Below are 19,522 nucleotides of genomic sequence, written 5' to 3'. Positions count from 1 at the left end.
ATCATAAATCTTGCTCTCAAAGTCCACCTCCTCAATTTGGGATGACTCGTTGTCTATTCATGTATTCCACAGATGCAGGGTACATCAAGTTGATTGTGGAGCTTTAATCCGCTCTTCTGAGGCTGCTGGGAGAGATTTCCCTTTCTCTTCTTTGTTCTCACAGATCCCAGGGGCTCAGCTTTGGATTTGGCCCCGCCTCTGCGTGTAGGTCGCCGGAGGGCGTCTGTTCTTCGCTCAGACAGGACGGGGTTAAAGGAGCCGCTGATTCGGAGGCTCTGGCTCACTCAGGCCGGGGGGAGGGAAGGGCACGGAGTGCAGGGCGAGCCTGCGGCGGCAGAGGCCGGCGTGACATTGCACCAGCCTGAAGCGCGCCGCGTGTTCTCCCGGGGGAGTTGTCCCTGGATCCCGGGACCCTGGCTGTGGCGGGCTGCATAGGCTCCCCGGAATGGGGGTGTGGATAGTGACCTGTGCTCGCACACAGGCTTCTTGGTGGCGGCGGCAGAGCAACCTTAGCGTCTCATGCCTGTCTCTGGGGTCCGCGCTTTTAGCCGCAGCTCGCGCCCGTCTCTGGAGCTCCTTTAAGCAGCGTTCTTAATTCCCTCTCCTCGCGCACCAGGAAACAAAGAGGGAAGTAAAAGTCTCTTGCCTCTTCGGCAGGTCCAGACTTTTACCCGGACTCCCTCCCGGCCAGCCGTGGCCCACTAACCCCCTGCAGGCTGTGTTCACGCCGCCAACAACAGTCCTCTCCCTGCGCTCCGAACGAAGCCCGAACCTCAGCTCCCAGCCCCGCCCGCCCCGGCGGGGGAGCAGACAAGCCTCTCGGGCTGGTGAGTGCCGGTCGGCACCGATCCTCTGTGCGGGAATCTCTCCGCTTTGCCCCCCGCACCCCTGTTGCTACGCTCTCCTCCGCGGCTCCGAAGCTTTCCCCCTCCGCCAGCCGCAGTCTCCGCCCGCGAAGGGGCTTCCTAGTGTGTGGAAACCTTTCCTCCTTCACAGCTCCCTCCTGGTGCAGGTCCCGTCCCTATCCTTTTGTCTCTGTTTATTCTTTTTTCTTTTGCCCTACCCAAGTACGTGGGGGGGGGGGGGGGCGTTTCTTGCCGTTTGGGAGGTCTGAGGTCTTCTGCCAGCGTTCAGTAGGTGTTCTGTAGGAGTTGTTCCACGTGTAGATGTATTTCTAGTGTATCTGTGAGGAGGAAGGTGATCTCCGCGTCTTACTCCTATATATCTTCCCGGAAGCTCCTATATATCTATATGTATATAAAACGTCTGTAATCATGTATTATTTAACTAGGATTCGATCATATTTCTTAAGTTCTTCAGTAAACGAAGGAGATTAACAATTAGGGCCAACTGAATTCACAGTGAAAATTTTGCCTGAACTATCTATTGCAAACATTTGTAATGTTTCAATTTCAAGAAGAAACAGAATATTCAATTCAGTTCTGGTTTCACCTTCAAAGAAAATTTGTAGTTATTTCAATTTCTGGATTAAGATTTAAGAAACTATTTGGAAGATGGATGCCCATGCATTGAGGCAACAGACCTTTCCCCTCCCCCCCTCCCCCCTCCATCGAATCCTGTGCTTAATGCATTGGCTATAGCAGTCGAGTGTGGCTTTTTTTTTTCTCTCTCTCTCTCTTATTTCTTATAACCAAATATCTCTTCTACCTGATCAAATGCTACATTAATAAATTTGCATCCATTTTCTTTCTTAATGTACACGAAATCCTGTACATTAATATAGAGAATATACTACAGGCGGGAAGAAGTCCATTCATTCAACAAGCATTAACTGAGTGCCTGCTTTTTGCTAAGCACATGGATGATACTCAGGATACAATGATGTAGAAGATGGACAATATTTTATTCTTGAGCAGTTTACATTCTAGTGGAAAAACAGAAAATACATGAGTTAATAATAAAACTTCAAGATGGCAATAAGAACTAATATGAAATAACAGTGTAATGAAATAGAAAATGACTTCACCATCAGGGTATTTTAGACTGAATAATCTGGGAAGGTATCTTCAAGAAAGTGATTTTCAACTAGAATTTGTAGGTCTAGAAGGAGCTAGTTATTTGAAGATCAGAGAAAGAGAAATCTAGATAGAACAAAGTGCAATAGTAAAAGCCCAAGGTAGGAAAAAGCTTAGAATACTCAAGTCTCTCTCTCTCTCTCTCTCTCTCTCTCTCTCTCTCTCTCTCTCTCTCTCACACACACAGTCATCACAGCTAAACAGTGTGTGATAAAAGGGAGAGTAAAGTAAAACTGTATTCCTGTAAGAAGCATATTTTACAAAGTAAATGTTAACATGAATACATACTTAGAGCACAAACTGTTTATTTGTAATCTGAAAAGAACTATCAGTAAAAATGTTAAACAGGTGAAGAACATCCATAAAATCTCCCAGCAATACCATCTAAGTGACCTTTTATAACAATGTTTTCCTTATTGAGGGAATATTAACCTTTTTAAACATCTGGCATTATATATATCTACAAAGTCTGTAATCATGTGTTATTTAACTAGGATTAGATCTTTTTTTTAAGTCCTTCACTAATAGAAGGAAAATAACAATTAGGGCCAACTGATTTCACAGTCAAAATATTGTCTTAACTATCTAGTGCAAGCATTTGTAATGTTTCGATTTCAAACAGAAACGGAATTATTCAATTCAGTTCTGGTTTCAGTCCCAACCAAAGTTTTTAGTTATTTAAGTTTCTGCCTTAAGAAATTTCAATATGAGGACTTCCCTGCTGGCACAGTGGTTAAGAATCCGCCTGCCAATGCAGAGGACACGGGTTTGAGCCCTGGTCTGGGAAGATCCCACATGCCGCGGAGCAACTAAGCCCATGAGCCACAACTACTGAGCCTGTGCTCTACAGCCCGTGAGCTACAACTACTGAGTCCACGTGCCACAACTGCTGAAGCCCGTGCGCCTAGACCCCGTGCTCTGCAAGCAGAGAAGCCAGTGCAATGAGAAGCCCATGCACATCAAGGAAGAGTAGCCCCTGCTCGCAACAACTAGAGAAAGCTCACGCACAGCAACAAAGACCCAATGCAGCCAAACACGAATAAATAAATAAATAAATAGATAGATAGATAAATAAATAAAGAGTAGCTCCCGTTCGCCGTAACTAGAGAAAGCCCAGGTGCAGCAACGAAGACTCAATGCAGCCAAAAAGAATAAATAAGTAAACAAACAAATAAATAAAATTTTAAAATGAAAAAATAATAAAAGAAATTTCAGTATGACATTTTATTCTGAGGTGGATAGATATTAATAAAACGTACAACCATAAAATATTAGCTACATCAAGACATTAAGTTTAGAGAAGGTAATTCTGTGGTTTCTCTTCCATTAGGACATAATCACAGGACCCAAATCTGACCAGACATAAGATCTTTAGACTAATTCAGTCCACCACTGCACCACAGAACACCTGAGCAAACCCCTAGGTGACGGTGTTGTACCAGAACATCTTTCCTGATGTCCTGGATGTTTTGGAAACTGTGGGTTTTACCATCAAAAGCAGTGTCACTGTGAAAGACTTTGAGTTCAGATATGATACGGTAAGGTCTTAAGTGCTAATGATCACAGTACTGAGATCAGGCATATTTCAAAATATAAGCACTGATGCATTTAAGTTGTATTGCTAATCTTGTAAATACATTAGGTTAACTAAGCGAAGCAACAAGTCTATTCTCAGTAGAATGATTTATAGATAGGTTGGGCAGGAGGTTTGCAGCAGGGTTAGGTGCCAAAGTGAGTCCAGAGTGACAATTCCAGATAATCAAAAAAGGAAACAAAGAATACATCCGATGATTGAAATAATTCTAACAGCGCTCTAATTTCTAACAGTGAATGATGGAACCATTAAGAATTCTAAAGTGTTTCTGCTTTTCTGCCTGGCTACAGGGTATGCTCCATTCTATTTAAGTGTTGAGGTTCTGTGATCTTAATTTACAGTGATATATTTGTTTGTTGTTTTTCTAAGGATAAGAGGAGATAATGGAGTGGTATCGTAGAATGCAGACTGTAAATTTAATGTCCATAAAAATCCATGAGCGCAGTGTATCCAGTCAGAAATGTTTAGTGGAGGGATTCTCAACATGATCAGAAGCTGTAATAATGATACAATTCAACCAATAAAAAAGGACTGAGAGAGACAAGACCTCTCTCTTTCCCAAGAAATCAGGAAAACTTGAAGAAATAACTCATAAAGAAATAAAGTCAAAACCTGATCAAACGGTTAAGGGAAAGGAGGGAGGAGTCTGAGTCCTCTAATGCCTCTGTCTCTCAGATGGATTGTGGTCAAATTCCCACAGACTGATTGCTAAAGTCTGGAGAAGGAACAAACGCATATATACTGAAATTCTTTGTGATACATTTGAATTAAAAGGCAACACTGATCTGAGACTTATGCAACATAGTGTTGCAGGAAAGAGATTCTTCCCAAACAGAAAAAGACTTTGGCACTAAAGAGCTCTAATAGCGGCTTTGGCGTGGAAGTGTGGCCTCAACAGCGTGGTCTCTGCACAAGGAGAAATTGCATCAGCAGGGAAAGGGCTGGTGGTCTATATTAGTCAAAAGACAGTTTCACATGGTAGCTTAGCAGGCATCAAGGAAGCCACAATATAAAGGAGGAAGATGGCTGGTGCCACACGGTTCAGGAGAATACAATCACGTCTGAGATATGGCATCACATCTTCCAGATAGAGAATCTGGAAGACTTTGAGGGCAAGCTGTCAGTGCCACAGGAAATGAGTGGGGTCAGAGTTTGAGACATACAATGAAACATGTGAATCTTCAGACACATCTTCACTGAGACCAGAGAGTTGATATGAAACCTAACTAAGGAAACAAAGTTATTGGCTAAAGAACCCCTTTTATTTAGCAAATCTGCACTTTCAGGAGAAATAACAAATGAATTAAGTGTGAGTCCAGGATATAGTGAAACATTAAGATGACATGGAGTACATGACCCTTGAAATGAGGGGTCATGTGTGTGCTAGCAAAGTGATATGACAAGTGAGCCCAGAAAAAGAAAATTTTGGAGAGAGACCACAGAGCAAAAAGAAGCACAGGTTTTAGTATGAATGTTTTGGATTTCAAGTGGCAAAAACAATCAAGAACAATTTGTTAGCTTTGTCACTGGGAAGTTAAGGGATACAGATGGCTTCGGACTGGAATTAAAAGCTCAAAGAAACCTCAAGACATTTTCTGTCTCCATCTCTTGGCTCTGCTTTCCAGTGTCTTGGCTTCATTCTCAGGCAGGATTTTCCCACACCATGGCAAAACTGGTCAAACGCAGTGTCAAGCTTACTTCCAAGCAGACTGGCAAACTCAGAGAAAAAAGTAAGCACCTCTTTCCCAACAGTGTAAGCCAAAGACTCAAGACTGACTCTTAATTGGTCTGGCTCGGCATATAAACCCACCCCTGAACCAAACACTGCAACAAGGGAATGGAATGTCCTGATTGTTCCAGCATAGATCACATGCCTACCCCTGCAGGTGAGAAATAAGGCTAACTGTGCCTTAACAGAATGGGTGAAACATGGTCTCTGTGTGGCTTCTTACCAGGAAACTTATGTACTGTTACCACTAAAGGAGGTGGGGATGCTTGACAGGGATGAACAATAAATACTCATCACACGCACATGTTCGAATCTTCTGGCTCATGTGGATAATACCCTGGAAGGAATTATCACTAAAAGTTATTGCTAACTATAATAATTAACTATAAAAGGAAACTACATAATCTTAGAATTATGGTAGTGGAAAGTGTGCATGTACTTGTAAGTATGTTGTCTAATAAGTACATTGTGGATTTAGTATACCCTATTTGTCTTGAAGTGTCCATGATAAATGTTGAGTTTGGTTTTTGTCTGTACTTGCCTTTGATAATTTTGGTCTGGATTATTATTCCAAATTCTGTAGTTTGTCAATGCTAAAGAAATATACATGCAAGTCTTTTGCCATATGGCTTTGCAATTCTTCCTATTAAAGTATACAGAGTATATCTGCTTACTCAAATGGCATTACTTCTTACTCAAAGCCACTAATAGAGCTCTTAGGCTTGTCCATGTGTCTTGCTTTAATCAATGGAATATTTTCACACTGAGGCAAGCAAAGGCTTTAAATGTTCTTTCATGACAAGACTTGGTCCCTGTATTTCTGTTTGCATCATGAAAAGAACATACCTTGAGCGGCCACTGACTGAAGAAAATGGATCAGACATGACTTTAACTCACAGCCTGAAGTCAAGCCCAGGTAAACGACATCATGAAGCCGAGCTGTCTCAAACAACCTGCAGACCTCGGAGCAGGAAAATTCAGCATTTGTTGTTTTAAGCTCCCAAGATTTTGAGTTTCTTGATTATGTAGCATTATTGCAGCTAAAAACTATTCAGCTTTTCACACTCCCTGTGAGTTACATTCCACTTATTTTCAACATAATATATTGTATAAAAATGCTGCTGTTAAAAATAGTAAGAACATTTTGACATATTACAGATTATTTCATAATATTCTTTTGAACACTGTAACTTTTAAAGGTCTCAAAAACATTTTCCACAGAAGGTATTGAATTTAAAAATCAAAAATATAGCATTTACAAAATTTCTTCCTGTACTTAAGTTTAAAAGCAACATATCATGCCCCTATAGATGCTTTCAAGTGTTCCTGGACAAGGAGGGAGGAGGTGAGGGCGGGCAATCCAGCTCCCAAATATCCCACCACAATTCCAAAGAGAGGAGCCTCATTATTAGAGTTTTATACATTGATTTTCCACAGGACGTTTTGATTTTAAAAGGGGCAGGGGGAGGGGATTGTCCTGATAAGTTAAAAAACACATTTGTAACCTATGTGACTACACAGTCATCCTACCTAGAAAATTACAAATTTTCTCCTTACTCCTAAAAGTAATTTGTTTCTGTGTACCCAAATGACATCCACATATAAATAGCTAAAAAATAATCAATAATTATGCTAAATGATGCATCATAGAGGAAATATCCCTTTCCTCCACAACATAAATAATCACATTATAAAAAGTAAGTGTTCTTCTTATCACTCCTTTAGCCATGCCTTTACCAGAATATGTCCCATGTTAAACGTCTCCAATTGAAAAGATCTTAGCTCCTTGTTAAGTGTACCCTTGAGAGAGAAAATGAAACATTCTCTCATTTGCACTCATGAGTACATTTTATGTATGTTACTGCTAAATAGAAAACAAACATACTTCCACACAGCTTTTCAGCTGATGTATAAGTAGATTATGGCAGATTCTGACACTCGGAGCATTCTTTACCCTCTAGTGGGAAGTGACGTGGTAGTCAGTGACTGACATTTGGCAGTTGGAAGGCTGCTCAGAGTCTACCTACATATCCTCCCTGTTAGATATTCCTACCACTGCAGTCACACCTCTGAGTTAAGACATTATCTCCAGGAGATTTTTTTAAAATAATCATTAAAATTTAATTCAGTTAATATAAACTATCAATATATTAAGCCATTAACACCTACTAAGATTTTGAGGCAGTAAGAAGGGATAAATTTTATTTTCTTTGAGGACTCATTTCCTCTTTTCTTTTGATAGCTTACTAAGAAGGTTGACTCCACAGGTCTGAGTGAGCTCAATGGAAGAACAGGGAATACCAGAGGCTAGACTCAGAAGCCATATTTTCTAACAAAGCCACTTATTGGCTGCTCCCTTCCATATTTATATTGCATTGGGGAAGTGGGGGTCTCTGTCTGCTGAGCACTTTCTGTGGTTACCCAGTCCAGATGTGCCAGCCAAAGCATCACTCTTTGTGGATTAATGAAACTGTGAAGCATTATATGTGTTGTGTTTGTAACATTCCCCAGTAAATCCTCTTTCACGTTTACTGTAATGAAGTTAGTATGTCCTTCGAGAGACAAACATGTTACTAGTTGAGATGAGTTAACAAAAAGAAAATAAAGTTTATTTATTTATTTGCGGTACGCGGGCCTTTCACTGTTGTGGCCTCTCCTGCTGCAGAGCACAGGCTCCGGACGCGCAGGCTCAGAGGCCATGGTTCACGAGCCTAGCCGCTCCGCGGCATGTGGGATCTTCCCAGACTGGGGCACGAACCCGTGTCCCCTGCCTCGGCAGGTGGACTCTCAACCACTGCGCCACCAGGGAAGCCCCAACAAAAAGAAAAAAAAGTTTTAATGGAAGAACTTGTGAGAGTAAAATTGTAAAATTGTGGGATGCTATTCTTGTGAGTTTTCCATGACCAAATGTTGCATAAGGGTAGGAAGGCTCCAAAAGGGGGAGAAAAATCAAAGACAATCATGGGGCATGGATAGGAATTCCAGAGCAAATGAACTGTTAGAGAGAGCTCTGAATATTTATTACTGAGTCACTAGCAAGGAACAGTGAAAATACATAGAAACTATAATTGAGGTTCTTTATTTTTTCATATTTTTTTTTTCTTCTTTAAAACTACTGACTTTAACACAACACACTTATTGTACTTTCAAAACACCAAAACGTATGAAGGAGATTATTTTTCTCTATTCATCTTCTTTTTCTATTTTGAGGAATAGCTACATGTACCGAACACTCTGGCGTCTCTCTGCCACTTCACTCGCTAGAGGAAGTGGGTAAAGTCTTTTTGATGAGTTTGGAAGGAAATACTGCACACATGTAGCCCGGCTCCTTCTCTTTCTCTTGTCGGTTGATAAAGGTATTCTGCTTTTTTCTTCTAGAGAGGCTCTGCTCCGTCCAGGGGAGCCCTGCTCCAGTTCAGGCTCTTGAGTGTAAACGCTGATCTAATTCTTAGGTTCACTATTAAGAATGACGCTCGTCTGCTGATAAAAACTAGTCTCTTACATTATTAGCTTTTAAATAAAGGTAATCCTTTTGATTTGTATCTTCCTTACATTTTTGTTTGCTTTTTCAGTAAGTTTCACTCCAGGACCTGGGAAGATGGACTCTTATGTAGTGACACCTCTAAGCCTGCACACTGGAAATGTTTCCATATAGTACCTCTAAAATTAAACCTCTATAACATGAAACTGTATTTACACAAAATATTTTCTTTTACTCAGAAAAATTTCTGTGTAGATATTAGTCCTTTTTATTTTTCTTCCCTTTGTTGTTTTTTTTAACAACAACAAAAAATGGATACCAATTTCTTCTTTAATTTGGTATCATTAGACTATAAAGCAGAAAATCCTTTATACCAAATAATGCCTTTCCTTCTCAAATGAAAAAAAAATTAAGTTTATTCTCATTGGAGGAGGGTTTTGCTGGATGTAAGTCTCTATTCTAATTTTTTTTAATGTATTAATACTCATTTTGGTACAGGAAAACATTTCGTAGCTAAACTTTCATCTTCTACAAAGCCAGCAATATTACTAAAACCATCCATTTCTGGCAGATTGAGGGGCTTTATAAAATGTTATAGTATGCTTGAGGTGTCACTGGACTGACAGTTAAATCAAGGGATAGTTCTGTTATTTCCATCCCCAGTGATATAAAAATAGTAAGCAGGAAGTAGGTTGTCATTCAAAATCAGTGATTTCAACACATGACAATAGTAGCCTGGAGTGAGGATTGACAGACGTAGGTTTACACAAATCTGAAAGGATTCAAAGATTGGCAGACCTATGTGCAAGTGGACTACAAGTGTTGAATTCAGTTTCATTTAAACTACACAGCTCGGGGCTAGTAGGAGGAGTGAAGCAGACCACAAAATTAATGTAACCTAAAACTTAATAAACTAACTCTGTATTACTATCAGTTTAAGGAATGATAGTTCCTAGAATTTCCCCACGGAAACATTTAAAGGTCTTGCATAGAAAGTGATCTTCTACATAGTCAGAAATGCCATTGCTGGTATTGATATACCAAATCTATTAGGAAAGCCTTGACAGGAAATGTGTTTTTCTGATATTAGTCTCTTTCTACCTATCCAACCTATTTTCCCCTCGTATCCCATAAATCTCCCTCTCCAGCCTCACTAATCAACTAATCTATTTAGTACCACCACACAGTCTCTTTCATTCCTCTGTGCCTCTGTCACTACCTTTCTTCTTGGAATACTCCTCCCTCTTTTCTCCTCCTTACAAATCCTCATCTATATATCAAGCCCTTCCTTTTCCACAAAGCTTTCTCAACCATTTCAGAACAGGCATCATTTTCCTCCTTTGAAGTCAAACAACCTACTACCTATACTTCATTATGCACAGTTACAATATTTTCCTCTATTTTTATTAATGTATCACATAGTTTTCTTTTGCTCTCACAACTAGACTCCTACTTAAACATGGGTTACATGTTTCAAAGTACCTAAAAGAGTCCTATGCACTTAATAAACATATGTTGGATTGATTGATATGTGCTTTCATTGTAAGCTACAGAATTTACTTAATCTTTACTTGCGGCCCTATAGCACATGGAAGATAATATACAAAGCTAAGCTGACGTTTCTGATAGAGGCATTCCTACAGATGCTATGACCTAGAACTGAATCAAAAGTACTAAACTCAAGACAGAGAGGTTTTCTGTCAACTGACTTTTACAGGTAAGCACACACAGACTGACCCTGGCAAGAGTTCAAGTTAGAGTTGAATGTTACTTTCTGCTCCAGTTCCAATGTTCTGTGATTTTCTTTCTTCCTTGAGTTAGATTTTAGGAGAGTATTAGGCTGACAGACCTCAGCACTAAGAATAAGAAACAGGGCCTCCCTGGTGGTGCAGTGGTTGAGAATCTGCCTGCCAATGCAGGGGACACGGGTTCGAGTCCTGGTCTGGGAAGATTCCACATGCCGCGGAGCAACGGAGCCCGTGAGCCACAATTACTGAGCCTGCACGTCTGGAGCCTGTGCTCCGCAGAGAACAAGAGAGGCAGCGATAGTGAGAGGCCCGCGCACCGCGATGAAGAGTGGCCCCCACTTGCCACAACTAGAGAAAGCCCTCGCACAGAAACGAAGATCCAACACAGCCATAAATAAATAAATTTTAAAATAAATATAATAAATAAATAAAGTTAAAAAAAAAGAATAAGAAACACATCTTTATTGAGGACATGAAGAAATATGCGTTTAGGCAGAAATAATGATTAGTATATTATATACAATTTCTCATTTGATACATCAGACTAAAACAGTAGATATTCCTTTCATTTTACAGGTGAGGAAACTGAGCTTCAACGAAGTGTTTCCAAAATGTCCATTCATTGAACTGATGCACATATAATCATTTTATAACACATAAGACCTTGAAAAGTATCCCAAAATATCAGTTGTATTTTGCAGATTTGCTATCATAGGGAAATAATACATATTTTACCTTTTATTCTAGTGTAAATCGTGCTCTTTGTACCTAAACCCTTTCAAGACACCCATTTCTACCTAAAAACAAATTATGTGAGTGGCTCTTACCCACATTTTTTTTTCCCCAGAGTCTATGTTTAAGGACAAAAAGAGCAAACAGACTGCACATCTGCATCTGATCTGTTCAATTTCTTGTGAAAGACCTTTAGAGGTCTTTTAATCTATCACTTTCCATTCTGGTTTTTTTTTTTTTTTTGAAGTATTGTTTTTATTGGAGCCCTTGAATGATTTCTTCTAAAACTTTATAATTTTCTGCAACAAATTCTAAGCTACATCTGAGGGATCTAGATGTTTTTTCCTTTATCTCTAGACTTATTATTTTTTTTTAAGAGGCTTGCAGTGGGAAACAAAAGAGAAGAAAAATTAAGTCAATTGAACTAGCCCTGAATAAAGACCCTGAACTTTTTCCATATTTTTCACACTTTCATATTGGAAGGAAGGAAACTGCTTTGATACAGCCATAAGAACAAAATGCAAATGTTCTAAAAACTTTGGTTTAAATACGTGAAGACTTTTCTATCCTTTGCAAAAACCATCTGACTTATCTCTACATACCACAGAAAGTAATCTCTTTAGAGATTTGGTTTATTGAACATAAGTGTCTTTTTGGAAGCTTATATCACATATTGGTTCAGCATCTAGGGGCACTCTATTTGGAAGCTGAATGATAATAAAAAATGATCCTGATCATCATAATATTGAGATTACTCTGCAAAGGCATGAGCTAATGTTCCAATCATTCTGTTATCCGTCATACTCTATGATGGTGTTTGTTGGCTCAGTTTTGAGTTACAAATGGAAGTCTAATCACAAATAATAATTCTTCAACACAAATAGTTACTTTCCCTTCCATGAGAAGAGAAATAACTCAGTATTCATAGGCAGAATTACTTCTGTAGATAAAATGAAACATCTAAAGGAAGAAACTGTTAACAAGTTATTACACATGAGAAAAGGATTAGAAAATACTGTGAACAAAGAAAAAACAGATTTCAAATGTATTATACCCAGACCATGTGGCATCATTTTGCCTGTTTGGGAGTACTTGGTTGACATAATAAGGGTATAGTGTACCAAAGAGTTGACAACTCTTATGGTTTGAAAATCCTAGAAACGTGATGGGGTTTTGTCAAGATATTTGACTTCCCCATGATTTTTTTCTAGTTTTATTGAAGAATAATTGACAAATAAAACTTTATATATTTAAAATGTACAATGTGATGATCAGATATAACATTAGCACTATGAAGTGATTGCCAAGAGCAATTTAATTCACACATCCATCACCTCACATAGTTAACTCCCTTTTTAAAAAAAATTTTTGGTAAACACTATTAAAATCTATTCTAAATGAATTTCAAGTGTACAATCCCATATTATCAACTATAGTGACCTCACTGTACAGTAGATCCTCATTCACCTTATAACTGAAGGTTTGTACCCTGTGGACTACATCTCTCCATTTGCCCCCCCCCCCCCGCCCCCAGGCCCTGACAGCTACCATTTCTACTCTCTTTCTATGAGTTCAATTCTAATTTTTTAACGCACCACACATAAGTAATACAATACAAGATTTGTCTTTCTCTGCCTGGCTTATTTCACTCAGCACAATGCCCTTCAAGTTGACAAATAACATTATCTTTATCCATTCACTGCTGATAGACATTTAGGTTGTCTCCATGTTTTGGTTATTGTGAGTAATACTGCACTGAACATGAGGGTGCATATATCAATTCGAGATATTGATTTCATTTCTTTCGAATCTATATGCAGGAGTGGGATTGCTTGGTCATATGGTAGTACTACGTTTAATTTTTTGAGGAACTTCATACTGTTTTCCATAATAGTTGTATCAATTTACATTTCTACCAACAGTATACCTGGGTTACCTTTTTCCACATCTTTGCCAACACTTGTTATCTCTTGTCTTTTCGATAATAGACATCCTAACACGTGTGAGGTGATATCTTGTGGTTTTGATTTGCTAGTTCCCTGATGATGAGTGATGTTGAGCACCTTTTCATGTACCTCTGGCCAGTTGTATGTCTTCTTTGAAAAATGTCCACTCAGTCCTTTGCCTATTTTAAAATTGGGTTATTTGGGTTTTTTCTACTGAGTTGTAAGAGTTTCTTATCTATTTTGAATATTAACTCCTTAACAGATACACCGTGTGCAAATATTTTCTCCCATTCCATAGATTGCCTTGTTTATTTTACTGACTGTTTTCTTTGCTATGCAGATACTCTTTAGTTTGATCTTGTCCTCCTTGTTTATTTTTGGGGTTCCTTTGTCTGTGATTTTTGGTGTCATATACATGAAATCACTGCTGAGACCAATATCCTGAAGCGTTTTCCTGTTCTCTTCTAGGAGTTTTATGCTGTCAGGTTCTACATTTAATCTTTCATTTCAAATAAAATTGTTTCAGTGATGTAAGACAGGTGACCAGTTCCATTATTTTGAATGTGGATATCCAGATTTTCCAACACCATTTATTGAAGAGACTATCTTTTCCCCATTGATGGGTATTGGCACCCCTGTCAAACATCTTTTGACCACATATGTGAGGGTTTATTTCTGGGCTCTGTTGCCTAGTTTTGGGCCAATACCATACTATTTTGATTATTGTAGTTTTGAAATTTAGTTTGAAATAAGGAGGTGTGATGCCTCCAGCTTTCTTTGTCGTTCTCAAGATGACTTTGGATATTCAAGCTCTTCGGTGATTCCATATGGGAATTTTAAGATTGAATTTTATTTCTGTGAAAAATGCTATTGGAATATTGACAGGGATTGCACTGTTGATAATAGATCACTTTGGGTGGTATGGACATTTTAACAATATTAATTCTTCCAATCCAAGAACATAGGACATCTTTCCACTGGTTTACGTCTTCTTCAATTTCTTTCCTCAATGTCTTACAGTTTTCAGCATACAGATCTTTCACTCCCTTGGTTAAATTATTCCTAAGTATTTTATTATTTTTGGTGCAGTTGTAAATGGGATTGCTTTTTTACATTCTCTGATAGCTTGTTGTTATTGTATTAATTTTTTCATGTTGATCTTGTCCTCTGTAAATTTACTGAATTTTTTGACTAATTCTAACAGATTTTTGCTGGAGCCTTTAAGAGTTTCCATATATAAAATAATGTCATCTGCAAACAGAGACAAGTTTATTCTTCCTTTCTCATTTGTATGTCTTTTATGTCTTTGTCTTGCCCAATTGTTCTGGCTAGAAGTTCCCATACTATTTTGAATAGAAATGAGGAGAGGTGAGGTTCCTGATATTAAAGGAAAATTTTTCAGCTTTTCACCTTTCAGTATGATGTTGTCCATGGGCTTGTCCTGTACGACTTTTATTATGTTCAGGTACATTCCTTCTATACTTCATTTGTTGACAGAAGAATGTTGAATTTTTTTCAAATACAGGCATATCTCGTTCCTTGTTTTGTTGTGCTTTGCAGATATTGCACTTTTTACAAATTGAAGGTCTGTGGCAACCATGTACAGAGGAAGTTTAAAGCCATCATTTTCCAACAGCATCTGCTCACTTTGTTACTTTGTCATACATTTGGCAATTCTCGCAATATTTCAAACTTTCTCATTATGATTATATTTATTACAGTGATCTGTGATCAGTGATATTAGATGCTATTACTGTAAAACTATTGTGCCTCACTAAAGCCTCAGATGAGAGCCTCTTTTAGCAATAAAGTATTTTTTCAAACAGGCACGTACATTTTGAAAGATATAATGCTATTGTACACTTAACAGATTACACTATAAATATAACTTTCACATGCACTGGTGAAGCCAAAAAAATTCTGTGAATGGTTTTATTAAGATACTCACATTATTATGGTGATCTGGAACTGAACCTACGATATCTCTGAGGTATGTCTATACTTCTTCTGCTTCTATTGAGATCCCAGGACATTTATGACCTGAGAAATCAAGGTAATCAGGAATTGGTGAAATGTGGGAAGAATTAGACTGAGGATGAGGAGAATAACTCTATTCCAAGGCCTTATATTTACTAAGTTTCTACTTCTCAAAAATTGACATGTTTTTCTTTTCTTCTTCTCTTTCATTATGTCACTTTATCTTACAAATAATTATTGAGTTCTTAAATAATATCTGCCAGACCCTGTCCTGTGACTGAGGATTCAATAAAGACCAAAATAGACACTGTCCTATAGATTTATGGTGAGTGGTAAGAATGAAAGTACAGAAAGTCATGACAATAGTAGGGGAATTTGACTTAATCCTGGATAAATGACTTTATAGGAATGGCCTTTGAACTAAGAATTGAATGATGAATAGCAGTTAATTAGGGAAAGAGGTGAGAAAAGATCCTTCCAAGAAGAAGAGGCAGAATTTCCCAGAGTTGAACTTGAGGAGATAAAAGGAGCTCAGTGAATCTGAGTAACTAAAAGATTAGTATGGCTATAGGAAAAAAAAAAAAAAAAAGTTGAAGAGGAGAGTTTGGGAGATGAGGCTTCAGATGCAGAAAAGTCTAATAGCCCTGCTAAGAATTTTGGCCTTTTATTCTAACGTAAGTGGTAATCCATTGACAGGGTTTGGGAAAGGTGGTGGTGCTGGTGGTGGTTTTCTGATTTGAGAAGACCATTCTGGATGCACAGTAGACAATGGAATGATTAGAGGAAGGGCTAAGGTAGATGCTGATGCTGAAGCGAGCCCCGCCATAGTCAACAGAATGTGAAGTTCTATCAGTTTGATATGCTAATAGTAACAATTTCAATAGATGTCCTTGATGTTTTATTCTCCTGGACAAGCTCTTTAACCTCTATACACATATGCTCCCTGTACAAATACTTCTATCCCATCATAGAATCCCTTTCAAATATCCTTTTTGAAGTTTGCAGCCTTAAGTCCATAATGTTCATCTTCCCTTCCCGGATGTACATACCTGATTACCATGGTTACCCTACTCCCCTGCTAACGACCAGGAAATTCTTAAAAGGGTTCTCTGTGTACAATCTTACCTAAAAGAAAGCATGTAATTCTGATGTGTTACAAAACTGCTGTGAGGTGTTCCCAGGCCGTGGCTTGTGTTTGGACTCCCTGCATCCATCCTGCAATGCATTTGTTACAAACAATAAAGTCTGGTTTTAAATTGTGAGTCTGTGGTGTTTTCTTCGTAATAATGTTGGTAAAATAAGAGATTTTAGTCATTTAACAAAAGCATGGCTAGATAGTGGCAGTGGAGAGAGAAAAGAACTCAGTCGAGAAATATTTAGAAGGGAAATTAGGAATGTGATTCTGAATGCATGATGGTCTGAGTGACATATGAGAAGAGGGTTTCAACGATGAGACCAGATTTCTTGCTTGCAGAACTGAATGACTGGTGATGCCAGTCACTGAGTTATGGGACCATTTATAAAGAACAGGAGCCAGCCATACTAAAACCTAGGTTAGGAGCATTCCAAAATAAGTGGGGGTAAACATCTCCAAAAATCTCCAAGGTGAAAAATAACATGGCCCATTCAAGTAAATGAAGAAAGGCCATCATGACTGAGGGTATGGGATTGCCAAGGGAAAGAGCAAAGCTGAGGTTCGAGGGCTAGGTTCATGCCAGATAATGTGTAGTATTGTAGGTTATCATGAAGAGTTGAGATTTTAGTCTAAATGCAATAAAAATGTAATAGTGTTAGGCATGTGAGTTTGTAATTTGACTTAAATACTATGAATATTATTTTGTGGTTTGTAGTAAAATCAATTGAGGAAGTAAAACAGTACAAACAGGAGAAAAGTTGTTTTGGAACACAGGCAAGACATAATGATGACCTGGATGAAGAGGTGGAAGAGGATACAAGAAAAAAAGTGCAAGGAATTAAGAGATAGTTTGAAGATAAAAATTCATAGATCATGCTAAGGTTTATATGAAGAAGTAGGGCAAGTTGTTAAGAGAAGGGGGAAAAAAATCAAGGAAATACCTCAGGTATCTTAGTAAGTGGTGAAAACAGAGCAGTGGGGAATACCAAAAGGCTTCTTGAGGAAACAAATTGAAGGTCACATTTTGGATATGTTAAGTAGGAGATGTCTGTGAAACAGTGAAGTAGAGATGTGAAGCATCTCCTGTAAATGTGAGGCTGAAGTCCAAGATAAGATCTGCTTTCAAGATGCAGGCCTCCATGCCAAAGTTTGTGTTTTAAATCCGTGGAAATGATGGCAAACACTTCAAGGAGAGGATTGAAAAGAAAGAAAATTAGATCCAAATGAGTTCTTAGGTCAAAGGGAAAGTAAGACAATAAAAAAAATCTGAAAAAGAGCAATTAGTGAGAGAGAAGGAAAACAAGGAGAGAGTACAATCACAGAGGCCAAAGGAAGAGAGGAAGTGAGAGTGTCTTTCCATATTGAATCCTATTGTGAAGTAGAGCAAGATGAGGATAAAAAAGGTACACTGTATGAGTAACAAATATTTTATGTTGACAAGAGCAGATTAAATAAAGTGATGATGGAAACTGAACAGTAAGGAGAGGAAAAATAACTAGTGTTGAGGATGTTGAGACTGTGTGATGAAAACTCAGCAGTTTGACTAAGTAGGGAAAAACTGAGGGTCACGGATATTTTAGTTGAAAGATTCTAATGTGATATATGTAATCTGCGGGGACTAATCTGTCAGAAAAAGAAAGACTGTTAAATCAGAAGAGAAAGGATAATTTAAGAAATAAAGTCCTCACAAAGGTAAAAATGGAGGGAATGGACTTTGGTAAAATGAAGTGCACTTTGTTCATCATAACAGGAGGATAGAAGAAAATGACAGGGGCAAATATAGATAGATTTGTGGGTGAAAAGAAGAGAGAGCTTCCAAGTTATGGCTTCTATTTTCTTATTCAATCATTAAAATAAAATAACTGAAAATTATAAGAAGACCTAGATGAAAGCGTTAATAAATTCCACATTTACAGTCAAGGTGAAGGAGAATAGCTAGAGGATCAGGAAGAAAACTCAGAGTAAATGGTGTCATGAGAGCCCTACATAAACATCCATTTGTATTAGGGGTTAAGAGAGGAAACCAAAGACATACAACATCATCATGTGAAAGCCATTGGAAAGAGAATGAAAGAAAGAATATAGAGAATGTAGGAGAAGATTCCTGTGAGCTCCAGATAATTAATTATTATAGACTGCATAATTTGTGTCTTTTAGTTTTTAACTTATTAAACATGAAAGGGCCTTTATATGGTAAAAAGCACCCAAGTGTTATGACTTTGTATGGGAATCATCATTAAATCAGCTACCCCTAACTAATTGTTAGAAACACCCTATGTAAGAAATACAGACATATATTAGAGATGCATAGCTGGGCAAATGGTGTTAATGGCAACAAACATGTTTTTCAATATGCTTTTCTGAGTTCTTAGAAATGCCTTTGACAAAAAGGTTAATGAGAATCTTCTAAAACATAAAAAAATGTTGATTGTAATGATATTATAATTATTTAAGTATACGTGTTTTTTTATGCCTTTCTGAGTTTTTCAAGTTGGTTACTTATTAGAGCTGATCTAAATGACATTTTATAACAATGTTTTCCTTATTGAGGGAATATTAACCTTTTTAAACATCTTGCATTATATATATATACACACATCTATATATATACATATAAAAAGTCTGTAAGCAATTATTATTTAACAGGATTAGATCTTATTTCTAAAGTGCTACACTAATAGAAGGAAAATAACAATTAGAGCCAACTGAATTCACAGTCAAAATATTGCCTTAAGTACCTACTGCAAACATTTGCAATTGTTTCAATTTCAAAAAGAAACAGAATATTCAATTCAGTTCTGGTATCACAACCAATATTTTTAGTTACTGAACTTTCTACATTAAGATTTAAGAAACTATTTGGAAGATGAATGACCATGAATTGAGGAAACAGACCTTTCCCCCTGCCCCCCCTATCAAATCCTTTGCTTAATTCATTGGCTATAGCAGTAGAGTGTGGCTTTTTTTTCCCTCTTATCTCTTATAACCAAATATCTCTTATACCTGATAAAACACTAGATTAATACATTCACATCTATTTTCCTTCTTAATACATGAAATCCTACTAGAGAGAATATAGTACATGTGGGGAAAAAGATCCATTCATTCAACAAGCATTAACTGAGTGTCTGCCTTTTGCTAAAG

At 37.9% G+C, this 19,522-nt stretch overlaps 1 protein-coding gene across 1 annotated transcript in view; it reads right to left on the bottom strand.

The window, feature by feature from the left end:
• Nucleotides 1-4,501: 4,501 nt before the first annotated feature.
• The window catches only part of RNPC3 (RNA binding region (RNP1, RRM) containing 3), a 78,392-nt gene continuing 63,371 nt past the window's right edge, over nt 4,502-19,522 (bottom strand). Inside the window, exon 16 of the transcript XR_013828849.1 lies at nt 4,502-6,320. The gene's annotated coding sequence lies outside the window, so the exon portion shown is untranslated. The remainder of the gene's footprint in view (nt 6,321-19,522) is intronic.

Source organism: Stenella coeruleoalba, assembly GCF_951394435.1.
Source record: "Stenella coeruleoalba genome assembly, chromosome: 1".
In the NCBI taxonomy this organism is placed as follows: Eukaryota; Metazoa; Chordata; class Mammalia; order Artiodactyla; family Delphinidae; genus Stenella; species Stenella coeruleoalba.
Note: the sequence above shows the minus strand (reverse complement) of the source record. Positions and strands in the feature narration are given on the sequence as shown.